This window comes from Malaclemys terrapin, chromosome 2 (genome assembly GCF_027887155.1).
Source record: "Malaclemys terrapin pileata isolate rMalTer1 chromosome 2, rMalTer1.hap1, whole genome shotgun sequence".
Taxonomy (NCBI): Eukaryota; Metazoa; Chordata; order Testudines; family Emydidae; genus Malaclemys; species Malaclemys terrapin.
Window position 1 is genome coordinate 149,049,327 of NC_071506.1, and position 23,267 is coordinate 149,072,593.

The 23,267-nt window shown below is 40.5% G+C and overlaps 1 protein-coding gene across 3 annotated transcripts in view; it reads left to right on the plus strand.

The window, feature by feature from the left end:
• CDH18 (cadherin 18) overlaps window positions 1-23,267 on the plus strand; it is a 922,085-nt gene that overhangs the window by 320,070 nt on the left and 578,748 nt on the right. For all 3 annotated transcript variants that reach the window (XM_054020313.1, XM_054020314.1, XM_054020315.1), the window contains exon 3: window positions 12,467-12,552. The gene's annotated coding sequence lies outside the window, so the exon portion shown is untranslated. The remainder of the gene's footprint in view (window positions 1-12,466; window positions 12,553-23,267) is intronic.

A 23,267-nucleotide genomic window follows, 5' to 3' on the forward strand; every position in this document is an offset into this window, starting at 1 on the left:
ATCATCTGATCTGGGAGGCTGAGCCTACTGCCATGCAGTAAAGCTGCAAGGCTCTGCCCCCCAAAATGGTGGGTCTGCAGGAAGTGAGGACCACCTGTGTGGTGGTCATGTGCTTCCACATTGGCTCTATTCCCCCCATTGGTATTAACACTTTCTGGCAACATGAATAGAAGGAACTCTCCAGAAGGGACTATGTGAAAAAGGTAATCCAGTCTGGGAATGTGGCCCCTTTTTTTTTTAGTAAGGTGCACAATTGAATGGAGGGTGGGGAGAGGGAGTGTAACAGAGTGTGGTCCCACCCTGCACAGCCTCCTCCCCCTTTTCCAGTGCAGATCCCAGCTGGGTCCACATGAGGACTGGGTTGTAGAGGAGGCTGGAAGCACCTCCACATAGAACAAGGGAGATCTGCATGTGTAGGACACTACCATATGCAGACTGGGAGTAGAAGATGATCTGATCCAGTAATTGTTGTAGTGCATAATTATGTCTGTGTGTTTAAGTGCTAATTAAAAATAATATATGGTTTCAATCAGACCTTTTAAAAAAATAGGAAAATTACAGAAATAATTCAAGTTTTCATATTCCTTGTAGAGCAGTCAAACTCAGCTTTTAAAAATCTCTTTAGCCTTGCACTTTTAAATTTATGATAGCAGAACAGTGTGTGCATGTGTGTAAGCTTTTGGTTTTTGAAGTCCCTGGTTAGATAGGGTCAAATGTCCTTATTGAAATTAGCATGATGATTACAGGCAAGTCCCCAATAGTAATGCATAACTAGTCAGAATGCACTGACTGACAGCCTGTAATAAGAATCAACCCCATATTGATTGATTGATGAACCCCATATTGATTGATTTGATCAATTCTATATTGATTGTCTCTTACAAAGATGGGGCTATGTAGAAGTCCTTGAACCAAATGTTTAAGGCACTGAACAAAATGTCCTCTATCTGAAATATCCTGGAGGAAAACACAGAAGTCAATGTGATATAAAAAAAATAAAGATTCTAAGGACTACCCAGAGATGACAAGTAAGACCCATATCTTCCAGAGATTTTTTGAAGCTTTTTCTTTGAGTAAAGGAAGCAGCAAAGATAATTACCTATTTTATCTACTCCATATTTTCTAACATCTTCAGAACAACTTGCTCAAGATTAAGCGATTATCTCCTCAGATGGTAGGAGACTGGCCTTCAGGAGATTCATCTTTCATCACAATCTCCAGAAACACATTTGACTTCACTGTTACATCAGTATGGAACAATGGATCAGCTGCTTGTATTATGTGACAGACAGAAGAACCAATCAAGCATCAACAAAAATGTTGCATTTTATATTCCGTATTCTGTTTCCTGTTTTCCCTAGTTCTGACAATGCTTTGCTTAAATCTGGTCACAGGAATATATTCCTACTCTTGTTGTGCCTAAAATAAAGAATTTGAGCCCACTGCTGCTGAATTGAATTGACTCCCCTCCCCGAAATCTAAACCAAGTGAAGATGTCTCAGAGAGATTTGTTCACCCAATCTATACTGCTATTTAGCTAGGCATTTATATCATGCCTATTACCATTGTGAATCCAAAGTGAGCAGAGAACTTTTGGAAAAGGAGGAAATGCCTCAGTAGATAGGGCTTGCAGCTCGTCTCAAGTCTTCTCTTCCTTTTATCCCAGTCTGTTTTCTATAATATAAATTCCAAATCCCCTCTTTTTTTCTGAATACAATGAGGTAGCTTAATTTGGAACATATAGTCCCCACCACCAAAAAAAAAAATGTGAATGCAATTTTTATATGCGTTGGCATGCCACTTGTGTGAAACAAAAGAATAACATGAATGTTACAGGTACGGTCAGATACAAAAATAATTTACAGGTAAAAATTCCTATGTTTTCTTAATATATATATTGCTTCATGCAGAATAAATCTGTTTAACAAGCTTTAACTGTGTTTTCTGAACTCCAATTAATGTATATGCCTTTCTACATATCTAAACTGAAAATGAAAGGAAAATTGCTGGTTTTTGAAAACGTCTTAATATTTTTTTTTATGAGAAAATAGAAAACTTCTATGCTGCTATGGAAAGATAAGGGAATAGGACTGTTTCAGGGGATATAGGTAAGAATAGATGTCTTTTAAAAATACATTGCTCCCTTGTAAATTGCTCAATATTAATTTTCCCTTTTCTGGGCACAACACAATTAAAATGTAAGATGGCCTAGAACAGGGGTCGGCAACCTTTGGCACACGGCTCGCCAGGGTAAGCACCCTGGCAGGCCGGGCTGGTTTGTTTACCTGCTGCGTCTGCAGGTTCGGACGATTGCTGCTCCCACTGTCCGTGGTTCGCTGTCCCAGGCAAATGGGGGCAGCGGGAAGCAGTGGCCAGCACATTCCTCGGCTCGCGCCACTTCCCGCAGCCCCCATTGCAAATGTGGCAGGTAAACAAACCGGCCCGGCCCGCTGGGGGGGCTTACCCTGGCAAGCCGCAAGCCAAAGGTTGCCGATCCCTGGCCTACAATAAAAGCATTATCTACTTGTTAAAGCTCAGGACAGGAAATCAAGATTTCTGTGTTAAGTTTGACTCTGCCATAAATGGTACAGTGTGACACATAATCATGTTCTATAGATGCTGTGTATTGTTAATAATACCTACCTTGTTGTGGAGAGTAACTTATTACTATTTGCAAAGTGATTTAAGATCTTTGGAAGATAGGTGCTGTATTTTGTACGATGACTCTTACAAATTCATTCTGTAGCATTTGAATATATGCATTTGTGACCAGGTGCCTAGAGGGGCCACACTGAGAATGCCACACTCGGGGAACACTGCAAGAAATAGGGCAGACAAACCCCCAAACTGGTGGTTTGTTCTATAATTAGATTCACCAACCCAGTGACAAAATAGCTTCTGTAATACCACATTGGTTAACAAGAAGTCAGAAACAATCTACTTTAGGCATTCCAGCTCTTGGCTCCCAGCTAGACAGCTAAGCCTAATATAGTGAGCAGTTATTAAAACCCTATTCACCATAAATCAAGTTCTTCCAATCCTAAAGGATCAGACACATTATTCCCCAGGTCTATGAATATTTCAGATCTTACCCAAATACACACTTACAGCCAATCGTTAATAGCTAAATACAATATTTATTAATAAAGAGAAAAAGAAGAGTTATATATGGTTAAGAGGTCAATATACATACAAATGTGTGTAAAGTCCTTAGGTCATTTTCGTCGCAGAGATGGTGAGGCTGCTGATTTGTAAAATTCTCTCTGGAATCAGTTCAAAGGGTTATATTCCAATAGGTAGTTCACGTGTCTATCTGGAGATGTCAGTCTTATGGCTTAGACCTTACCTGTTAAAGTTTAAGCAGACCTGAGATGAAAAGATCAGGCCCAGGGCTTTCCTTTATAGCTCTCTAGTAAGCTGACAAGCCTCCTCACAGCAATATCATAAGAGGGCCTTACCCCGAGAAAGAATAGACAATGCGGATCTTTGCTTTGAAGTTAATCTTCTATTTCCTAAGTATACACAGGTAAACTAGTTGGATTCATTCACATAAGGCTATTAGCCAGTCCTTCGTTATAGCTTAGATCAGGGGTCGGCAACCTTTGGCACGCAGTTCACCAGGGTAAGCACCCTTGTGGGCCGGGCCGGTTTGTTTACCTGCCACGTCCGCAGGTTCGGCCGATTGCGGTTCCTACTGTCCGCGGTTCGCCACCCCCGGCCAAAGGGGGCTGCGGGAAGTGGCGTGGGCCGAGGGATGTGCTGGCTGCCGCTTCCCGATGCCTGCAATGTCTCAGATCTTGGATCTTAAGATTAGCCGGACACAGTTACATACATAATTATGGCAATTAAGACATGAAAAGGAATTAGTATCTACAAGCTAATTTGGTTACACTCTTAAACTTCTGTCAGCATATCGGTAAACACAGACATCTACCCTTAACATCTACCCTGGATTTCTATTATTACAAATAAATGGTTTGATGATTGCTGGTCTAGTACATCTCTTTTAAATTCACATACAAGTAGATTGTCTTCATTACATTTCAATGCCTCTTTGTTAAGTTGTCATGGGTCATACACAGGTTGGCCAGTCTGTGCCTGTCACAGCATTTTTATACAAAAGGCAATTCTAAGGCAGGAAAAGAAGCATTGGGATGCTGGCAGTGCCACTCAGGGGAAGTTCAGTGAGTGTACAAGTGGTAAAATGGGTTTGGCTGCTGGACCCTTGTCTAGCCCAGCTTCCCCTCAACCATTATGAGCTAAGTGTGACATACTTGGGTGCAATGCAGACAAGTGACGGGCTGTGTAACCCCTGCCCTGCAACCTTGGGTGCCTTATAATACCTTGCTGATAGTAGCTCCAACTTGGTTTGCTCACTAACAGCCTTCCAGCAAGCAAATAACACTCTGAATGTCTGTGTGTAACTGAAGCCTGCCAGCCACATTTGGGTTACACTCTGGAGTGCACCAGCCTTGGTTATACTGCAGGGTGACCCCAACACAGTTCCAGTCCTGAATTTCCTCCCAGAAATGTGTCTTGTACTGCCCAGCCCTCTCCTGTACCGTCCAAATATATTAAGTCTGTTATTCCTTTAAGTGAATAAGATATACTAGTTTACCAACTTCAGTGGAGTTACCCAGACACTTTAATTTAAACACTCTGGAGTAGATAAAACAGTAAAACAAATGTATTAACCACAAAAAGAGATTTTAAGTGAGTACAAGCAATAGGACATGAAAGTCAGAAATGTTTACAAAAAAATAAGATAAAAATGTTTTCTAGTGCCTAGTTTCACAAACTATATTAGATTCAAAGCAAAGTTTCTTACCACATGCTTCAATCTGACGAACTTTGTCAGGACCATTCCCCCTGAGTCCATTGACTATTTCCTTTCTCTTATCAGGTGCAAAGAATTAGATGGTTAGGCAGAGAGAGATGCATGTTTGCTCTTCCCTTTTATAGTTTTCTAGTTCCATTTTGAAAAGCATTTTCAGCTGCAAACCTGAATGACCACTTGGTAGGTGATGACCCTTCAGCTTTGTTGACACCTGCCTGGAACATCAGCTTTCCCTTTGTCTTTGAAAAACTGGTTTAACCATTCCCCAAATGTATATGGGAAACATACTTCAGTCATGTTCATAACTTTTCATATAATGTTGCTACACGCACCTTACCATGGTATTACTGTTCAACAAGTTATGGGTTTTCAAATGATACCTCACAAGGCATACCTTTTACAAACATTATTATAGTACTGTGTAGGGTTTGAACACAGGACTGTACTCCATCACACTAAGGTAGGGTCTTTTGTAAATTAGCCTAATGTAGACATACCAGTAACAAAATTCCCAACCAAGATTTCAGTTGTGATATCAGTTTTCATGGTGTGAACTTCTGTCCACCAAGAAATGTGTATTTTTAGTAAAATTTGAGTCTGATGCACTACTGTTAATCATATAGGACTATATGAGAAAGCAAGGTTAATGTGCGTGTAATAAGTGTTTGATATTTTCAGAATAAGTTATCAAGAAAATATTGAAAATGTCAGTCTTGCAACAAGACTGGATGGCAGGTCAGTTTATTGACTAGTCAAATACTCATAAATAATTTTGATTGAATGTCACTCCACCAGACAAAAATAAATATTAAAATAAAGAAGATTAGTTTTCTTCACTATCACAAAAATCAAAACTGCATAAGACCTGATTTGTCCATTGAAGTCAGCTGAAGTCAAGTTGAATACTGACCAGCCAGAAGAGCAAACTGCCTTCCTTACTTTTCCCACTGTGAGTGTTTGCAGTCAGGATAATAGCGAGGGGTTATTTTTATTTATTTAATGCTCAGGTCAAACTGATTTTGATCATCCAATTGCTTCCAGCTAATGGTGTATGTGGATTTAAATCTGGATTTTTCACAAAATTGTGTAGCTCTTCTAATGTAAGATAAGCTTTAGCAGAATATGTGTCCATAAATATTAATAACCAAGTCTATAGGATAGTTCCCCCTTGACTTGTTTTGGAAATGTGTTTCAGTAGCAAAGTTCAGAAAATGTCATAGTGCTTAAAAATACTGAAATTTAGTTTTCAAAACTGTAATTTTTGTTATTGCACAAACTTTTATCCATTTCAGGGGAAGAAACAACTAATTAAACTTAAAGGGTCTGAATCTCATTTATATAAAGTCCAAGGGCAATATAAAGGGCCTCAAAATGGGTGGAACAGTAATTTACACATACTTTAAGGACCTTTGCCACAGCAGCATAATGGGGATTTTTTAATAAACGAGAATCTGGCCCAAAATATACATAAAAAATACTGAAAATTTAATAATAGGAACTCCATGGTGAACTCTGCTTAGCTATGTGTGAGGACAGAAAAGGCTCCTTCCTATCTCAAACCACTCTCCTCAGAATGTTGACTCTGCATCAAAATTTAAGTCACCTTACTGATAGTGGCTCATCAATTAAGGGTGCTTTTGGAAGAGTGTCTAAATCCTCTGCTGTAGCTAGAACATTGTTCAGTGAGATTGTATTGCTGCCTCTTTAAGCTTCTAAGGCAACTTTGCAGTTTATCACATGATTATGCAATTCATCAGATAGATTATCACATCCAAGTGATAAAGTGCATTTATCATACACCTTTAACCATCTCAACTGTACTGTGCTCACTAATCCATCTGCCCAAACCGATTCTAATGTTGTAAGACTTGGATTGGTGCCAGTCCTCTTTTCACCTTTTTTTCATATAATCCTGCCAAAGAAATATTTTCTTCTGCCTCCCAAATTGGGTAGAATTTTCCCCTAAAAATTACCTTGTTCTGTCACACAGGATGGGAAATGTTCAGTGACAGGCATGAGGTCTGACATTTTGTGACCCTGTATAGCTAAAATCAAGAGCTTTACACCAGTGGAAAGGAGAGATGCTCAACTGTCTAGTGCCGGGGTCGGCAACCTCTGGCACGCAGCTCACCAGGGTAAGCACCCTGGCGGGCCGGGCCAGTTTATTTACCTGCTGGCGTGGCAGGTTCGGCTGATCATGGGTCCCACTGGCTGCGGTTTGCCGTCCCAGGCCAATAGGGGCGGCGAGAAGCGGCGCGGGCGAAGGATGTGCTGGCCGCGGCTTCCCGCCGCCCCTATTGGCCTGGGATGGCGAACCGCAGCCAGTGGGGGCCGTGATCGGCCAAACCTGCCACGTCAGCAGGTAAATAAATTGGCCCGGCCCACCAGGGTGCTTACCCTGGCAAGCTGTGTGCCAGAGGTTACCGACCCCTGGTCTAGTAGGATACAGAACACGTACTTCTAGCCCCCAGAAGGTCCCAGAGTATGAGACTACAATGTGATAATATTGTGTAATTCCTAAAATTTGTTAGCTACAATTGTTCTGCCCTCAAACTCCTGTGTGGTTAGACTTATAGGTTCAGATCCAGGAAGGGACTCAGGCTACACCTGCACTGAATGTTTCTTTTGGTGGAGTGTATAGTATGTACTTGGGTAGCCCTTGTAGCACAGGTGTAAGTAACAGTGTAGATGGGGAGGCCTGGCTTAGGTAAATAGAGTGCAGACATGCCTGAAGAGTGTGCGTATGTACCCCAGTACATACCCTATAAACTCTGTACTTGCCCAAGCCCTGCCTTCCTGTCTACACTGCTACTTTTACCTGTGTAGGGTCCCACTGCCTCCCAGCTGCTGCAGCCTTTCCCTGCTGCTGGAAAAGTAGCCTTTCCATGATACACATAGCTGTACACTGCAGCGTGGACGCAGCTTGATTTTCACTGCAGCATGTAGCTACATATATCCTATATGCCCGCTGAAAGTGGTGTGCAGTGTAGGCATAGTCTTAGATGTTGCAACACTGAACATCACAGCACCTAACGTATAAGTGCTTAGAAAAATCACTGTGAACCACAAAGCCTGAGTGAGGCACCTATACAATGAATGGGGAGTCACAGCATCCTAAGAATGTGATCCACAAAACCAGATGCTAGGCCTGGAACCACCTAAGCTAGCCAATTGGAGACGTTGATCAGAGAAGGTCTCCCATATTCTGGGCACCTTATCCACTAGGCTAAAGATTGCAAGGAAGGTCCTCCTCTCCCCCCATAGTTGTTTTTTATGAACTTGCTTGAGGGGTCCAATCTAGTAGGCATATTCAGAGGCCGCCTACTGGTTCAGGGACCCACGCGTGACTTAGTTGCCCAAACAGCTTTGTTCCACAGTTTGTGAATTGCTCTGGGGCTTACGTGGGAGATACACATCCAGATACCTATCATGGGCAGTAGCCTGCATGCTCAGCCGGGTGATAGGTGACCAGGTGCCTAGAATGAGGCTGCAGTGCACTTGCCCAGAGACCACAACTTAGGCACCAAATCAATGTAGATGCTTACAGGATTAGGTGGCAGCCAAGCGGGAGTTTTGTTAATTGCAATGGTGCCTAAAAATGGGATTTAGGTGCCTATGTACCTTTGTGAATCTCACCCATAGTCACTAGGGCAAGCTGGTGCTACAAGAAGAGGGTTTAAATAAAATGTCCCATTATAGATTTTGAAAAGTCACTAAAACATTTCTAAACCTTAAATATAGACTCATAGACTCATAGACTTTAAGGTCAGAAGGGACCATTATGATCATCTAGTCTGACCTCCCGCATGATGCAGGCCACAAAGCCATCCCTACCCTTTTCCCTTGACTCAGCTGTTGAAGTCCCCAAGTCATGTGGTTTAGAGACTTCAAGTAGCAGAGAATCCTCCAGCTAACGACCCCCACCCCATGCTGCAGAGGAAGGCGAAAAACCTCCAGAGCCTCTGCCAATCTACCCTGGAGGAAAATTCCTTCCCGACCCCAAATATGGCGATCAGTAGAACCCCGAGCATGTAGGCAAGATTCTCCAGCCAGACCCTCATTGGCCATTGATACTATTTACCAGCGATGGCACGCAGTTCCTTTGACTAACATCACGTTATCCCATTAAACCATTCCCTCCATAAACTTATCTAGCTTAATCTTAAAACCAACAGGTCCTTCGCCCCCACCTTTTCCCTCGGAAGGCTGTTCCAATATTGGAAGGCTGTTCCATATGTAACATATGCTTAACATATGAAAAGGTTTGATATAAATATTTTATTGACAGCTATTGGGAATGGCCTGCCTAACTCAGTTCTGGCTGACAAAACCTTTATCCCACACAATCAGTTATACTCTATAGTGTGTGCTTACACACATATACGTAAACACAAAACATGCTAAAATATTTGTTTTATGATGTGCTATAAAGAGTGGTTATAGACCATCACATAAAAAATGCTTTAAAAACACAATTAGAAATTTAGAAACAGATTCTTAACTCATGTTAAACTGATTGCAATTGAGCTATGCCGAGTTATGTCAGCTAACTACTTGGGTGCATATTATTTGCTTCTCTTAGGGTTCAAAACTGCTGTACTGCTACTATCTCAGACTTTTTAGTGAATTACATTGGAGCTGTGGTGAGGATGAATAATTCCATAGGGGAAGGCTCAAAAATTGAGGTCGGGTTTAAAGTCAGGCTTTTATATTTTAGGAAGAATATGTCTGTGAAAAAGGACACTGTGTTAATGGTAATCAGTGAATCATTCACATTTGTGTAATATTATATATAGTTTTTTTATCCTTTTTAGATCACATCCGCTAAAGTGCAATATGATTATGTGCATTTTTCTAATTAAGAGGGAGGTAGTAGATGTACACATTGTAGAGAAAAAACAAACATTGCTTATATTTTTGTACAAAGAAGGGCTCATACCTGTCTCCTTCTGGCAGTATACAATAGCCATGTCCTCTGTGTGAGTGATAGCAAGTGCCAGGAATTACAGATGAGTGACTCTTAACTGGCTAACAACAGAAGAGAGCACTATGTTATGTCAAACAGACAGTCATAGGGTCCACTGAATACATTATACAGCAGTGAAATACAGGAAAAACATATAACTTGGAGATATGTTTATATTTTCAAAGAGAGAAAAAGAGAAAACAGATTTATAACTATCAGCAAAATTTGGTCCTATATTTGTATATTTGTGTATTTCCTGTTTGATTACAGTGGGAAAGTTTTATACTATCTAACATCTCATACAACATCATTAAATGCTATGTAATTTAACGCAGAATTTAGTCCTGTAGCAACCTCCTTTGTCCCTTTTTTAATTGTGCATATAGAATGTTGGTAAGTCTAGAAAGGGTGCCTTCTATAAAGCAGCTGCAATTATTTTTTGATTAGCAGACTCCTTTCCATTAAAATTTGGACCTAAAATTTATTCTGTGGATGTGCTTTTTGTGGTCTTATTTATTACTGTACCTGGAGGTAATTTGGTAATACACACAATGTGTCTTGAGGTCTGAAAAAAAAAAGAACAAAGTAACTGAAATATTTTCCCAATTTTAGTTGCTAATAATTGACATAGTGCACTATACCCTATTCCTACTTCCTAATACTCTCTCATTTTAAAAGTTTCCTCAGCCACTTGAAACTAATTCAGCTACATCCATACAGAATGAGTTCATTCAAATACTGTAAAGTGCTTCTTTTTTTGCATAAAAGTGGCTGGCTGCTTCTGGGTCTAATTTACACTTTCAATCATGCTCACAGAGTGATCCAGACTCAAAGAGATGATAGAGTTCCACTTAGCACAGAATCAGAGAATCATAGGGCCGGAAGGGACCTCGAGAGGTCATCTAGTCCAGTCCCCTGCACTCATGGCAGGACTAAGTATTACCTAGACCAGGGGTCAGCAACTTCTGGCACACGGCTTGCCACAGTAAGTACCCTGGCGGGCTGGGCCAGTTTGTTTACCTGCCGTGTCGACAGGTTCAGCCGATCGCGGCTCCCACTGTCCGTGGTTCGCCGCTCCAGGGGCAGCGGGAAGCCACGGCCAGCACATCCCTCATCCCACGCCGCTTCCCGCTGCCCCCATTGGCCTGGGACGGCAAACCGCAGCCAGTGGGAGCTGCGATCGCCCGAACCTGCCGACACGGCAGGTAAACAAATAGGCCCGGACCGCCAGGGTGCTTACCCTGGCAAGCTGCGTGCCAAAGGTTGCCGACCTCTGACCTAGACGATCCCTGACAGGTGTTTGTCTAACCTGCTCTTAAAAATATTCAATGATGGAAATCCCACAACCACCCTAGGCAATTTATTTCAGTGCTTAACCACCCTGACAGTTAGGAAGTTTTTCCTAATGTCCAACCTAAAGTTCCCTTGCTGCAATTTAAGCCCATTGCTTCTTGTCCTATCAGCAGCAGTTAAGAAGAACAATTTTTCTCCCTCCTCCTTGTAACAACCTTTTATGTACTTGAAAACTGTTATCATGGCCCCTCTCAGTCTTCTCTTCTTCAGATTAAACAAACCCATTTTTTTTTCAATCTTCCCTCACAGGTCATGTTTTCTAGACCTTTAATCATTTTTGTTGCTCTTCACTCTTCTCTGGATTTTCTCCAATTTGTCCACATCTTTCCTGAAATGTGGCACCCAGAACTGGACACAATACTCCAGTTGAGGCCTAATCAGTGCGGAGTAGAGTGCAGGAATTACTTCTCGTGTCTTGCTTATAGCACTCCTGCTAATACATCCTAGAAGGATGTTTGCTTTTGTTGAAACAGTGTTACACTGTTGACTCATATTTAGCTTGTGGTCCACTATGAGCCCCAGATCCCTTTCCACAGTACTCCTTCCTAGTCAGTCATTTCCCATTTTGTATGTGTGCAACTGATTTGTTCCTTCCTAAGTGGAGTACTTTGCATTTGTCCTTATTGAATTTGATCCTATTTACTTCAGACCATTTCTCCGGTTTGTCCAAAACATTTTGAATTATAATCTTATCCTCCAAAGCACTTGCAACCTCTCCCAGCTAGGTATCATCTGCAGACTTTATAAGTCTACTCTCTATGCCATTATCTAAATAATTGATGAAGATATTGAATGGAACCGGACCCAGAACTGATCCCTGCAGGACCCCACTCATTATGCCCTTTTGGCTTGACTGTGAACCACGGATAACTACTCTCTGGGAACGGTTTTCCAACAGGTTATGCACCCACCTTATAGTAGCTCCATCTAGGTTGCATTTCCCTAGTTTGTTTCTGAGAAGGTCATGCGAGACAGTATCAAAAGATTTACTAAAGTCAAAAAATACCACGTCTACTGCTTCCCCCCATCCACAGAGTATAAATGGGGCTGGTTGATTAAACTGCATGAAAAGTATGGAGATTTTTTTAAAAATCCACAAAATATATTGTTACTGTACCATTTAAAAATATATGTGGAACTTAAAAGAGTACAGTATACAGTATGTGAGTACTAATAAAGTCCAGTTTATATGTAACCAGCTCCTGCCATTCTGGACTTCTATAGGCCTTCTTTGCAAACAAATGTCTCGAATATTTAAAACTTATAAGAAGGAAATCTTGTAAACCAAATGTCTCTATTCTTTTTTTTAGAATATTTCAAAAGAGAAGACATTTTGGAACAACAGAGGGAGATTCTAAAAAAGGTTGCACCAGAGGCTCACATCAAAATTCATAAGGTAGTTTTTGTATTGTTCTTCATGTTACTGTTTAAAAAAAAAAATATCGAAATGTCAGAATTCTTGTCACAGTGTTATCCTTTTTTAGAAGATCTTGCTTTAAGACAGATCACTATGTAATATGAAAAAAATACTTTTCTTCTGTTCCTTAAAAGGTTCTTATGTTAATTATTTATCTAACCATTTGTTCGCCTTCATAAATATTTAATACTATTCCAAAGATTCACACTCCTTGCAAATGCCATGGCATAAGGATGTTCTTTGTTACTGTGAAATCTTGTGTAGGCGTTTTTAAAATAGTGGTGGGGAGACCCACAAACCTTTTAATTGGTAAAAATATATATAGATTTTATCTGAGGGGAAAGCTAACTCTTCATTGCAGAGAAAGGCCGTAGTCCTAATGCTAATTAAAATTTTTCCACTAATATAAGCATTACATGTACGTGTAAAATTAATGTTTAGAAAGGAACAACATACATAAATATTATATATAAATATATTTAAAAGCATGTCTAGTTCTGTGTTTCTTTGCTAATAAATGCAGAACGGATTTTCTTTTCAGAAATCTTTTAAGACCTCAGTCAAAACTAACATATCGATCCCTGACTTACATTGCCAATTTATTAGATGCCGAGGGGAGAGGGGGGCTGAGGAAGGGCCTGACAAATAACTGGAGACTGAAAAATCAAAAGTAGGGAAAAAATGAGGTGGTATCAAATAAATATATAGAGCAGATCTTTCAACAACTCTCTAATACCACATCTGGTTATTTTATTATCTCAAATGTTGATTGAGCCTCTCTTGTAGTGTATGGGGAGATTTTGGCAAACCAGTAAAGTGCCTGAAACCACTATGGCTTATTGCTAAAAGCAGCCTAGTCAGCAGTCTCATCTTGACCAAGGCAGGAGGGAAAGGGGTTTTGGGTGCCACAGAAAGGGCAGCTTGACCCCACATCCTTTCTAATAAGAATTGTGCTGAAGTTGCTGATATGTGCATTTTAGAAGAGCAGGATATGCCCAAGGAATGTCTATTGGGGCCTCAAGGCTGCAAACTCTGGAAAAACCCACACCTGGTTAATCAATCAGAAGGAACCTCTTGCTTGACCATTGAAACTGCTTACTTAACAAGTTTTCTTTAAGGGACATGTCATTCTATTACTAATGTATAAATAAGGGGAAAAAGTTTGAGGTAGTGGGACTCTCCCTCTGGATACATCTTGCAGTCCCCACCGGCAGATGGAAGATTTGGCCACTTGAAGCTGCCACTGTGCCATTTGAGAGCCACCCTCAGCTTTGTAATTATCAAGGGCTGGGGGTATTTTACTAGCCTGTTGCAGACATATAAGTGCTTGAGACTAAGTAAAGTTTAACTTTAAGTTAAAGCACTCTTGTGTTGTCCTGTTTGTGCCAGCCATCTATCGGCCAGACGGCCGTGTCTCCCCTGATTTATTTCCTGACACCACCTAGCACAAAGTAAAAGTTGCAAAGCGCTTTGGGTTGAAAGAACCCCGGGTAACAGTAGCACCATCAACAAGATGAAAAGCTGAAGATTTGAAAAGAGAGACATAAGAGAGCTATGTTGCTTCTTCATTGTATGGTGATCTTTCCCTCTCATTCAGGAATCAGCAACCTTTGGCATGCAGCCCGCCAGGGTAAGTACCCTGGCAGGCCGGGCCGGTTTGTTTACCAGCTGCGTCTGCAGGTTTGGCCGATCACGGCTCCCTCTGGCCACGGTTCACTGCTCCAGGCCAATGGGGGTGGCGGGAAGCGGCAGCCAGCACATCCCTCGGCCCTTGCTGCTTCCTGCAGTCCCCATGGGCCTGGATTGGCCGAACCTGCAGACGCGGCAGGTAAACAAACCAACCCTGGCAGGCCGCGTGCCAAAGGTTTCCAATCCCTGCTCTAATTGATCCTCATATTAACCAACCCTTAGTAAAATAGAACAGATATGTTGCATCTTTTGAATGGTAGATAAGTAGTACTGTGAAAAATTGAACAGTATTGTAGAAGAAAAGTCTAAAGAGATTGCCAGATCCAGCAGATTTTTGTGTGTTTAGAACTAGATTGGAGAGGGCATACAGAGGCTTCTCTGGAATCTTATGTTGACTTCTCCATTTCCTCTCCTCTGGGGGCACAAAGCACCCTATAGAGTCAGGGTGGAAATGGGGACTAGATAGGCACCTTGTACCCACTGACCATTGAAGCTGCAAAGACAAACAGGTAATTACAGGCTAGACTCCACGAAAGCAGCCTCTGCATGCCCAGAAGATCAGGGACTTATTTTTCCATAGAGAGTTCCAAAATAGCAAAATTGTGCCCTCAGGTAGTTCTTAAGCGTGTGAATAAATTCACTGGCTTAGATGGGACTATTTGTATAGCTAAAAACCAGGTGCATGACTAAGAGCTTGCTTGCTTAGGACTTCGTTTTGAAGAGAGAAGAGAAAAGGAAAACATTTCTATACAATAGTTTAGATTTTTTGCACAGCTCCTATTGTCCCCCTTCTGTTGATTTCGTATCATTATGGACAGATACAGAAGCACAGTACCATATAACACTTCACTGTTTCCAGGTGTAACATTTGGGAAAGGTGGTAGTTTCTTAGTTATCATCATACCAATAATACACTTGGTTCTTTAGCAGTTGGTTCTTTGGAGGATCACAAAATGGCCTTAGTTTGTATTCAATATACAGCACCATTTTTTCTCAAGCTAACATTCAGTACCAATACCAGGAGTTGTTCTTTTGTTGAGAAGCTCTCTAGTGACACTCAGGAAACAGAAACAGATAAAGTTTAAGAAACTTCAAACTTATCAAAGGAATCAGTTCTATGAAGAGCTGAATATCCTCTCCCACACTAATTTCAATGGAGTTGAGGGCATCCACCACCACATGGACTCAAACCCTGCATTGAGCTTTAGTTAATTTCATAGAATTGAAGCCCATGGTTGTGATCATTAACTTTCCCTATTATGAATTCCTGTTTAAAATTATGATTGAGTCTTGCCTAAGCATTGTTTCACACTAGTAACCGACAGCACTGAGATTGTGTGGAGAGATGATAGAAAGCAGCTGCTGGGCGGGGGGGGAGGGGGTAGTGATAAAATGCAAAGCCTACTACATTCAGACAATATATGAAGGGTTGTGTATTTCAGAGTGAAGGAGATCGAAAACTCATAATCAAATTCAGAGTTTCCTCAAGTAAAAAAAAACAAAACAAAACAAACCAAAAAAACCCAGCAATGAGAGACAGAAGCAGAAAATAAAAATATGTACACTTGTAACCTTTAGTATTTCTCCCCATTTCAGAAATACTTTCCCTCCTGATCTTGAGATGGTTTAAAGAATTCTGATGTAAATTAAAATAAAATCTCTTTGTATAAGTTTTAAAGTAGATTTTTTCAGACTTATGAAGTTTTGTTGTGGATAGTGAATTTTCATTTTTCAGTTTTTTTACCCACTATGTATCAACAGTTGTCTAAGAATATGTCTATACTGCAGTTAGACACCCACAGCTGGCCCACGCAAGTTGATTTGGTCTAAGGGGTTGTTTAACTTCAGCGTAGAATTTGAGCTCAGGCTGCAGCCTAAACCCTGGGACCCTCCCACCATACAGATTCCTAGAGCCCAGGCTCCAAGGCAAGCCTGATTGTCTATGCTGAAGTTAAACAATCCCTTAAGCCAAGCCATCTGGCATAGGCCAGCTGCAGGTTTTTAATTGCAGTGTAGGCATACCCTAAGACAGTAGCGAGAGCCTACTTAAATAAGCAGTATGACATTTAAGGAATATAGTAGGAATTTTTATGTGAAGCAGGGCAGCGATCATTGTGATCTACTATTGATATTGCTCATGGACACTGAGTGCACTTCTCATGGAACATGGCTTCAGAGCATTTTCCTTGGCTTGCTGGTGTCATAACATATTCTTTAATGATGTCTGCTTTAATCCAGTGCCACAGTGCTCAGTGGTCTCTCACTGATAACAAGTCTATGTCTTCTAATTGCAGTATGAGGTGCAGAGCATTTGAAAGAGCAATCATTTATTAATTATCACCATACCATGATGCAAAAACTGCCCTCAGTTGCACCCAGTCACTATCACTGAAGTTGAAGATATTGCAGGGGTATAACTAAGGCAAAACATAGCCTTATGCCTTTAACATGAAGACTATCTATAGTACTCTTTAAAGGCTACATACTGTTTTTCTTCCATAACAGAATTCCCATTGACATCCCACTGATAAATTACTTTTTTACACAGATTGAGACTGGTATTAGACCATAAGCACAAAATAAATGGAACTGATGTTGTTCACATAGTCGATGGAAGTGATACTCACTAACAGCAGATCAAGCATGCCCTTTAAGTGTGCAAATGGCGACATGAAGAGCAGAGTTAACTGCAATCAGTCAGTGGTTACACTAACATGGTAAAATTGGCCAATAGCTGTCTAAGCCTTAAATTTAAATATGAAACTAATCTCTCAAGCTTGATCTGTTAATTGAGTCAGAAACAATTTTAGACACAGACACACACACACACATATATATATATATATATATATATATATATATATATATATATATATATGGGATGATAATTTATACGTAAAATATAGAGAGATATTATTGAAGATGATTGTCATGGCCATATTAAATAAATCTTTGAAGTAACATAGACATGTGACTAGCAAACTGATTGTTCCAGACAGATATGCTGTTGATAGACTCTCAGTTCTTCTACAAGAGTAAAGTGGGAAGTTCATCATACTTTTTGGAATGAGCTGTGTAAGAATTATAGCTTTTGTCATATTAGGAGGTACCTGTAAGGTAATATGCAATGAGACTGTTCTCTAGTTGGACTTGAGTTAAAATTGACTGGTTGATTTGTGACTTGAATTGATTATATTTTCTAGACATTACATGTAGTCAATTAAGATTAATGAACTTTGTTGTATTAATGTAATTCCCATTGCTTCAGTTTGAGATTTCCGTATTTATTCACAGTTTCATATATATGAACTGGCTTGCAATTATATACCAAAAATTCATTAGTTATTATATAGAAATTATTTCCTTGAATACTTTCAAGCTTCCTGAGCTTATGATAATGAATATCATATTTCATTTTACTTTAAGTCAAGCATACATCTTTTAATTTGTCACCAAAAATGATGTGATTCAAAGCAGTATTAGCACTTGTTATCTACATTAAACCTATGTTTTCAAGAGACCCAAAGTCATTTCAAAAACTTCCTGCTTTTCGTGTGATGTTTTAAAATGAGCTGTATACATCTAATGTAGATGGATGTCATTTTACCTTGTTGCTTGGGTTTTGGATTTACAAAATCCAGGGTGGTTTAGATCTCTTTTTATCCTAACCTCTTAAGTAGTGAGTTCTTGGTTCTGATTATTAATTGTTGTTCAGTCCTTGTTTTTGTTTATTTATTAGGAGGAGTGACTACCTCTAATGTACAGATACTTTCAGACTTTAGTATTTATAGTTCAGTTTTGGGATCTCACGTTTCAGGTCTGTCACTGCCACCTGCTAACATGAGTCATTCACTTTCTTCTAACCCAGGGGTCCTCAGACTTTTTCCTCCACTTTTTGACTGTCCAAATATGTGTGAGACTCTTATAGAATCTCAATTATTTGGAATAATACATTTCAAAACATTGTGCCAAATTCAGCAAAGCTGGCTCATCACCTAAGCCTGCTGCATGAGAATTTGGTAACCTTCCTGGCATACTGCAAAAGACTTTAGATTCATAGGGTTTCTTGAAAGGCTGGAGGTATGCTTCTCTGATCAATGAAGGGGCAGAAGGGAGTGTTTGTAGGTGGCTGTCTGAACTCCTGCTGAACTGGTTATTTGAGTGCAGCTATAATTGTATTGTTAATGATGTGGTAGGGCACCTAGAACCTTGGGAATTCTTCAGTTATTTAAATTGAAATGCATAAATAAAATTAAAAATAGGGGGGTGATTCAGCCTCTGCAGGGCAGAGCCATTTTATTTTATTTTCTCTCTCTTCTTTTTGAGAGTTTCTCACAGATTATGTGATTGAGGTTACGATAAAAAACAATGGATGCACATTTTCTTTGCTAAAACTGAAATGGAAAATCAATTCTAAATTTTGCATGATTTTTCTACCAGGACTGGCTCCTGTTTGCTCAGTACTGTGGCAAAACATATCTAAATCTTGGCCCAAGTTTGGAAACTCAGCAGAACTGGTTCATGTTTTGGGGTTTTAATTAAATTTTAAACCAGGTGATTTCATCTAGTTCATGTTTAGTTCTAAGTTGTATTAGCGCTAATTGTTCTAACACAAGATATTTCTGATGGACTTTATAAAAATGAGAATACCTCTGTCTGTTCAGCAAAGTTTCCAAAATATAGCAAGAATAAAGTAAATAAACCAAAGACAGAATTTTACTTTGATCCATTAATTTATACGTTATTTACTTTCATCTTCCCATCTAAATCGTGTTGCCTTTGAACTCAGTAGTTTGATCGCCAATCAAGGAACTTCTAAAGGATTCCAAAATGGATACATCTCTCTACAAATCATCTATCATCCATATAAAATACTTATTCTACGTGTCACTCCTAAGACAGCGCTATGTGTACAACATTTTATTGAATCATTGTTGAATAATGATTATTCAACAAGTGCTTCAAATACATGCTCCCAAAATAAACAAAATTGGGTTTTTGTAACCATACTAATAAAGCCAATTTGTCTGTAGGAACATCAATATCTCCTGAAACATTTTATTTTGTTACTGAGCAAAATGTAACTTCTGATTATTTCATTTTGCATTGTTTTTTGTCACAAACTTCAACAGGTAGGACATGAGACCAAACAAAATACTAGAACAGCTTATCTAAATGCTTTATGACAAGAATCATGTTGAGCTAAACAAAAACAAATAAATAAATCAAATATTAGCTGTGTTCTAATAACCTGTCTCCTTGCATAACACAGATATCCAAACTAGAGTAGTGTCTCTTTTTATAGTATTCATAGAATCATAGAGTGTCTGTAACAGGGCACATGATCTACTGCTATACCTACAGTTTCTTTTAGGCAGTTTTATGCCAAATTTAAACAAAACAAACAAAAATGGTTCCTCAGCTCACCCTTGGCTATAAGCCCCTTTACCTTTCAGACTCACTGCTTACCCTCCCTTTCATTTCCGTGGCTCCCTTGCTCTGACTCACTCAGTTTTCCTCATTGTCTCCTCACCCTCAAGGCCCAGACACCTTCTTACAAAGTCTAATCTGGATAAATTGATGCAGTGAATGTACTTTGATGCTGCTCCTTCTTAAAGGACCGGTGTCACCCTGTCATAGTGCCCTTATGTTACAAAATCCTTCAGGGTTATGGAGACAGAAAAATACAAGTCACAAAGAATAAGGCAAGAAACCTGTACTTACCAAATAAAATACTAATAAAATACTAATATAAACACAAATATCAGATTGAGTAGAAGGGGAGATAATTGCTTGACACATTTCATGTTCTAGATTCTTCACAAGTGGTTCAATACACCTAAAATAAAAACAAAATTATGCATGGAGTGTTAACATCTGCACTGTTCACCATGAACTGCTTGGTGAAACCAAGGTTACTATTACAAAATCAACTTTTAATAGCATCTCTGATATAACAGTATTTTCCTGTGCCTAGAAAAAAGAAATAATTGTGTTATCCCCGATTCTGTTACATTAGAAGTGTTGGTAAATGAACATGCAAATGTTCAGTTGTGACAATTAAACTAAATGAAAAAAAATAAAGGATACTTTGTGAAGTCTGTCACAAGGGTAAAACTGATCTGGCAGGAGACAGAGCTTTATTGGGGTCAGTTTGAGACTGTGGAATGAACTCCCACAGGGAGTAAGGACCATCACAATCCTCACCACTTCTGTCTCCAAGTATAAAGCACACTTCTTCAGCTTTCCTTTCTCTGACCTGAACACATGGAAACATGTACCAAGCCTACCAAAACACTGTACTACATGTACAATTCGCCTCCTGGGGAAAAGATGAGAGGAAGAATGTATCACGTGGCAGATGTTAATCATTTTCATTTAATGCACTTCTGGAAGAGACCCATCAGCCAGACACCTGGGAAAGAATTCTCTGTAGTAACTCAGAGCCCTCCCCCTTTAATGTGCCATCTCTAGACACTGGAGATATTTGCTACTGGCAGTAATGGATGAGCCATATCCCATTATAGGAAGCCTTGTTATACCATCCCCTCCATAATATTGTAAAACTGTCTTGAAACAAATTAGGTTTTTTGCCCCCATTATTCCCCTTGGAAGGCTGCTCCTGAACTTCTGTCCACTAATGGTTAGAAACCTTCCTTTAATTTCAAGCATAAACTTCCTGATGGCCAGTTTATATCCATTTGTCATTTTGCACACATTGGACCTTAAATTAAATAACTCTTCTCCCTCAGCAGTGCTTATCTCTCTCTGGTACCCAGATAGAGAGCAATCATATCATAAAATCATAGAAAATCAGGATTGGAAGGGACCTTAGGAGGTCCAACCCCCTGCTCAAAGCAGGACCAATCCCCAACTACATCATCCCAGCCACGGCTTTGTCAAGCCTGACCTTAAAAACCTCTAAGGAAGGAAATTCCACCACTTCCCTAAGTAACCCATTCCAGTGCTTCACCAGCCTTCTAGTGAAAACGTTTTTCCTAATATCCAACCTAAACCTCCCACTTGAGACCATTACTCCTTGTTCTGTCATCTGGGAGCACTGAGAAAAGTCTAGATCCATCTTCTTTGGAACCCCCTTTCAGGTAGTTGAAAGCAGCTATCAAATCCCCCCTCATTCTTCTCTTCTGCAGATTAAACAATCCCAGTTCCCTTAGTCTCTCCTCATAAGTCAGGTGCTCCAGCCCCTGTTTTTGTTGCCCTCCGCTGCACTCTTTTCCACATCCTTCTTGTAGGGGGGGCCCAAAACTGGACACAGTACTCCAGATGAGGCCTCGCCAATGCAGAATAGAGGGGAATGATCATGTCCCTCGATCTGCTGGCAATGCCCCTACTTATACAGCCCCAAATGCCGTTAGCTTTCTTGTCAACAAGGGTACACTGTTGACTCATATCCAGCTTCTTGTCCACTGTAACCACTAGGTCCTTTTCTGCAGAACTGCTGCCTAGCCACTCGGACCCTGGTCTGTAGCAGTACATGGGATTCTTCTGTCCTAAGTGCAGGACTCTGCATTTGTCCTTGTTGAAACTTATCAGATTTCTTTTGGCCTAATCCTCTAATTTGTCTAGATCCCTCTGTATCCTATCTCTACCCTCCGGCATATCTACCACTCCTCCCAGTTTAGTGTCATCTGCAAACTTGCTGAGGGAGCAGTCTATGCCATCCTCCAGATCATTAATGAAGATATTGAACAAAACCAGCCCAAGGACCACTTGATACCGGCTGCCAACTAGACATGGAGTCATTGATTATTACCTGTTGAGCCCGACGATTTAGCCAGCTTTCTATCCACCTTATAGTCCATTCATCCAGCCCATACTTCTTTAATTTGCTGGCAAGAATACCGTGGGAGACCATATCAAAAGCTTTGCTAAAGTCAAGGAATAAGATGTCCACTGCTTTCCCCTCATCCACAGAGCCAGTTATCTTTTATAGAAGGCAATTAGGTTAGTCAGACATGACTTGCCCTTGGTGAATCCATGCTGACTGTTCCTGATCACTTTCCTCTCCTCTAAGTGCTTCAGAATTGATTCCTTGAGGACTTGCTCCATGATTTTCCAAGGACTGAGGTGAGGCTGACTAGCCTGTAGTTCCCTGGATTCTCCTTCTTTCCTTTTTTAAAGATGGGCACTATATTAGCCTTTTCCCAGTCATGTGGGACCTCCCCCGATCGCCATGAGTTTTCAGAGATAATGGCCAGTGGCTCTGCAATCACATCCACCAACTCCTTTAGCACCCTCGGATGCAGTGCATCCGACCCCATGGACTTGTGCTCGTCCAGCTTTTCCAAATAGTCCTGAACCACTTCTTTCTCCACAGAGGGCTGGTCACCTCCTCCCCATGCTGTGCTGCTCAGTGCAGCAGTCTGGGAGCTGACCTCGTTCGTGAAGACAGAGGCAAAAAAAGCATTGAGCTTTTTCCACATCCTCGGTCACTAGGTTGCCTCCCTCATTCAGTAAGGTGCCCACACTTTCCTTGACTTTCTTCTTGTTGCTAACATACCTGAAGAAACCCTTCTTGTTACTCTTAACATCTCTTGCTAGCTGCAACTCCAAGTGTGATTTGGCCTTCCCGATTTCACTCCTGCATGACTGAGCAATATTTTTATACTTCTCCCTGGTCATTTGTCCAATATTCCACTTCTTGTAAGCTTCTTTTTTGTGTTTAACATCAGCAAAGATTTCACTGTTAAGCCAAGCTGGTCGCCTACCATATTTACTATTCTTTCTACACATTGGGATGGTTTGTTCCTGCAACCTCAATAAGAATTCTTTAAAATACAGCCAGTTCTCCCGGACTCCTTTCCCCCTCATGTTATTCTCCCAGGGGATCCTGCCCATCAGTTCCCTGAGTGAGTCAAAGTATGCTTTTCTGAAGTCCAGTGACCATATTCTGCTGCTCTCCTTTCTTCCTTGTGTCAGGATCCTGAACTTGACCATCTCATGGTTACTGCCTCCCAGGTTGCTACCCACTTTTGCTTCCCCTA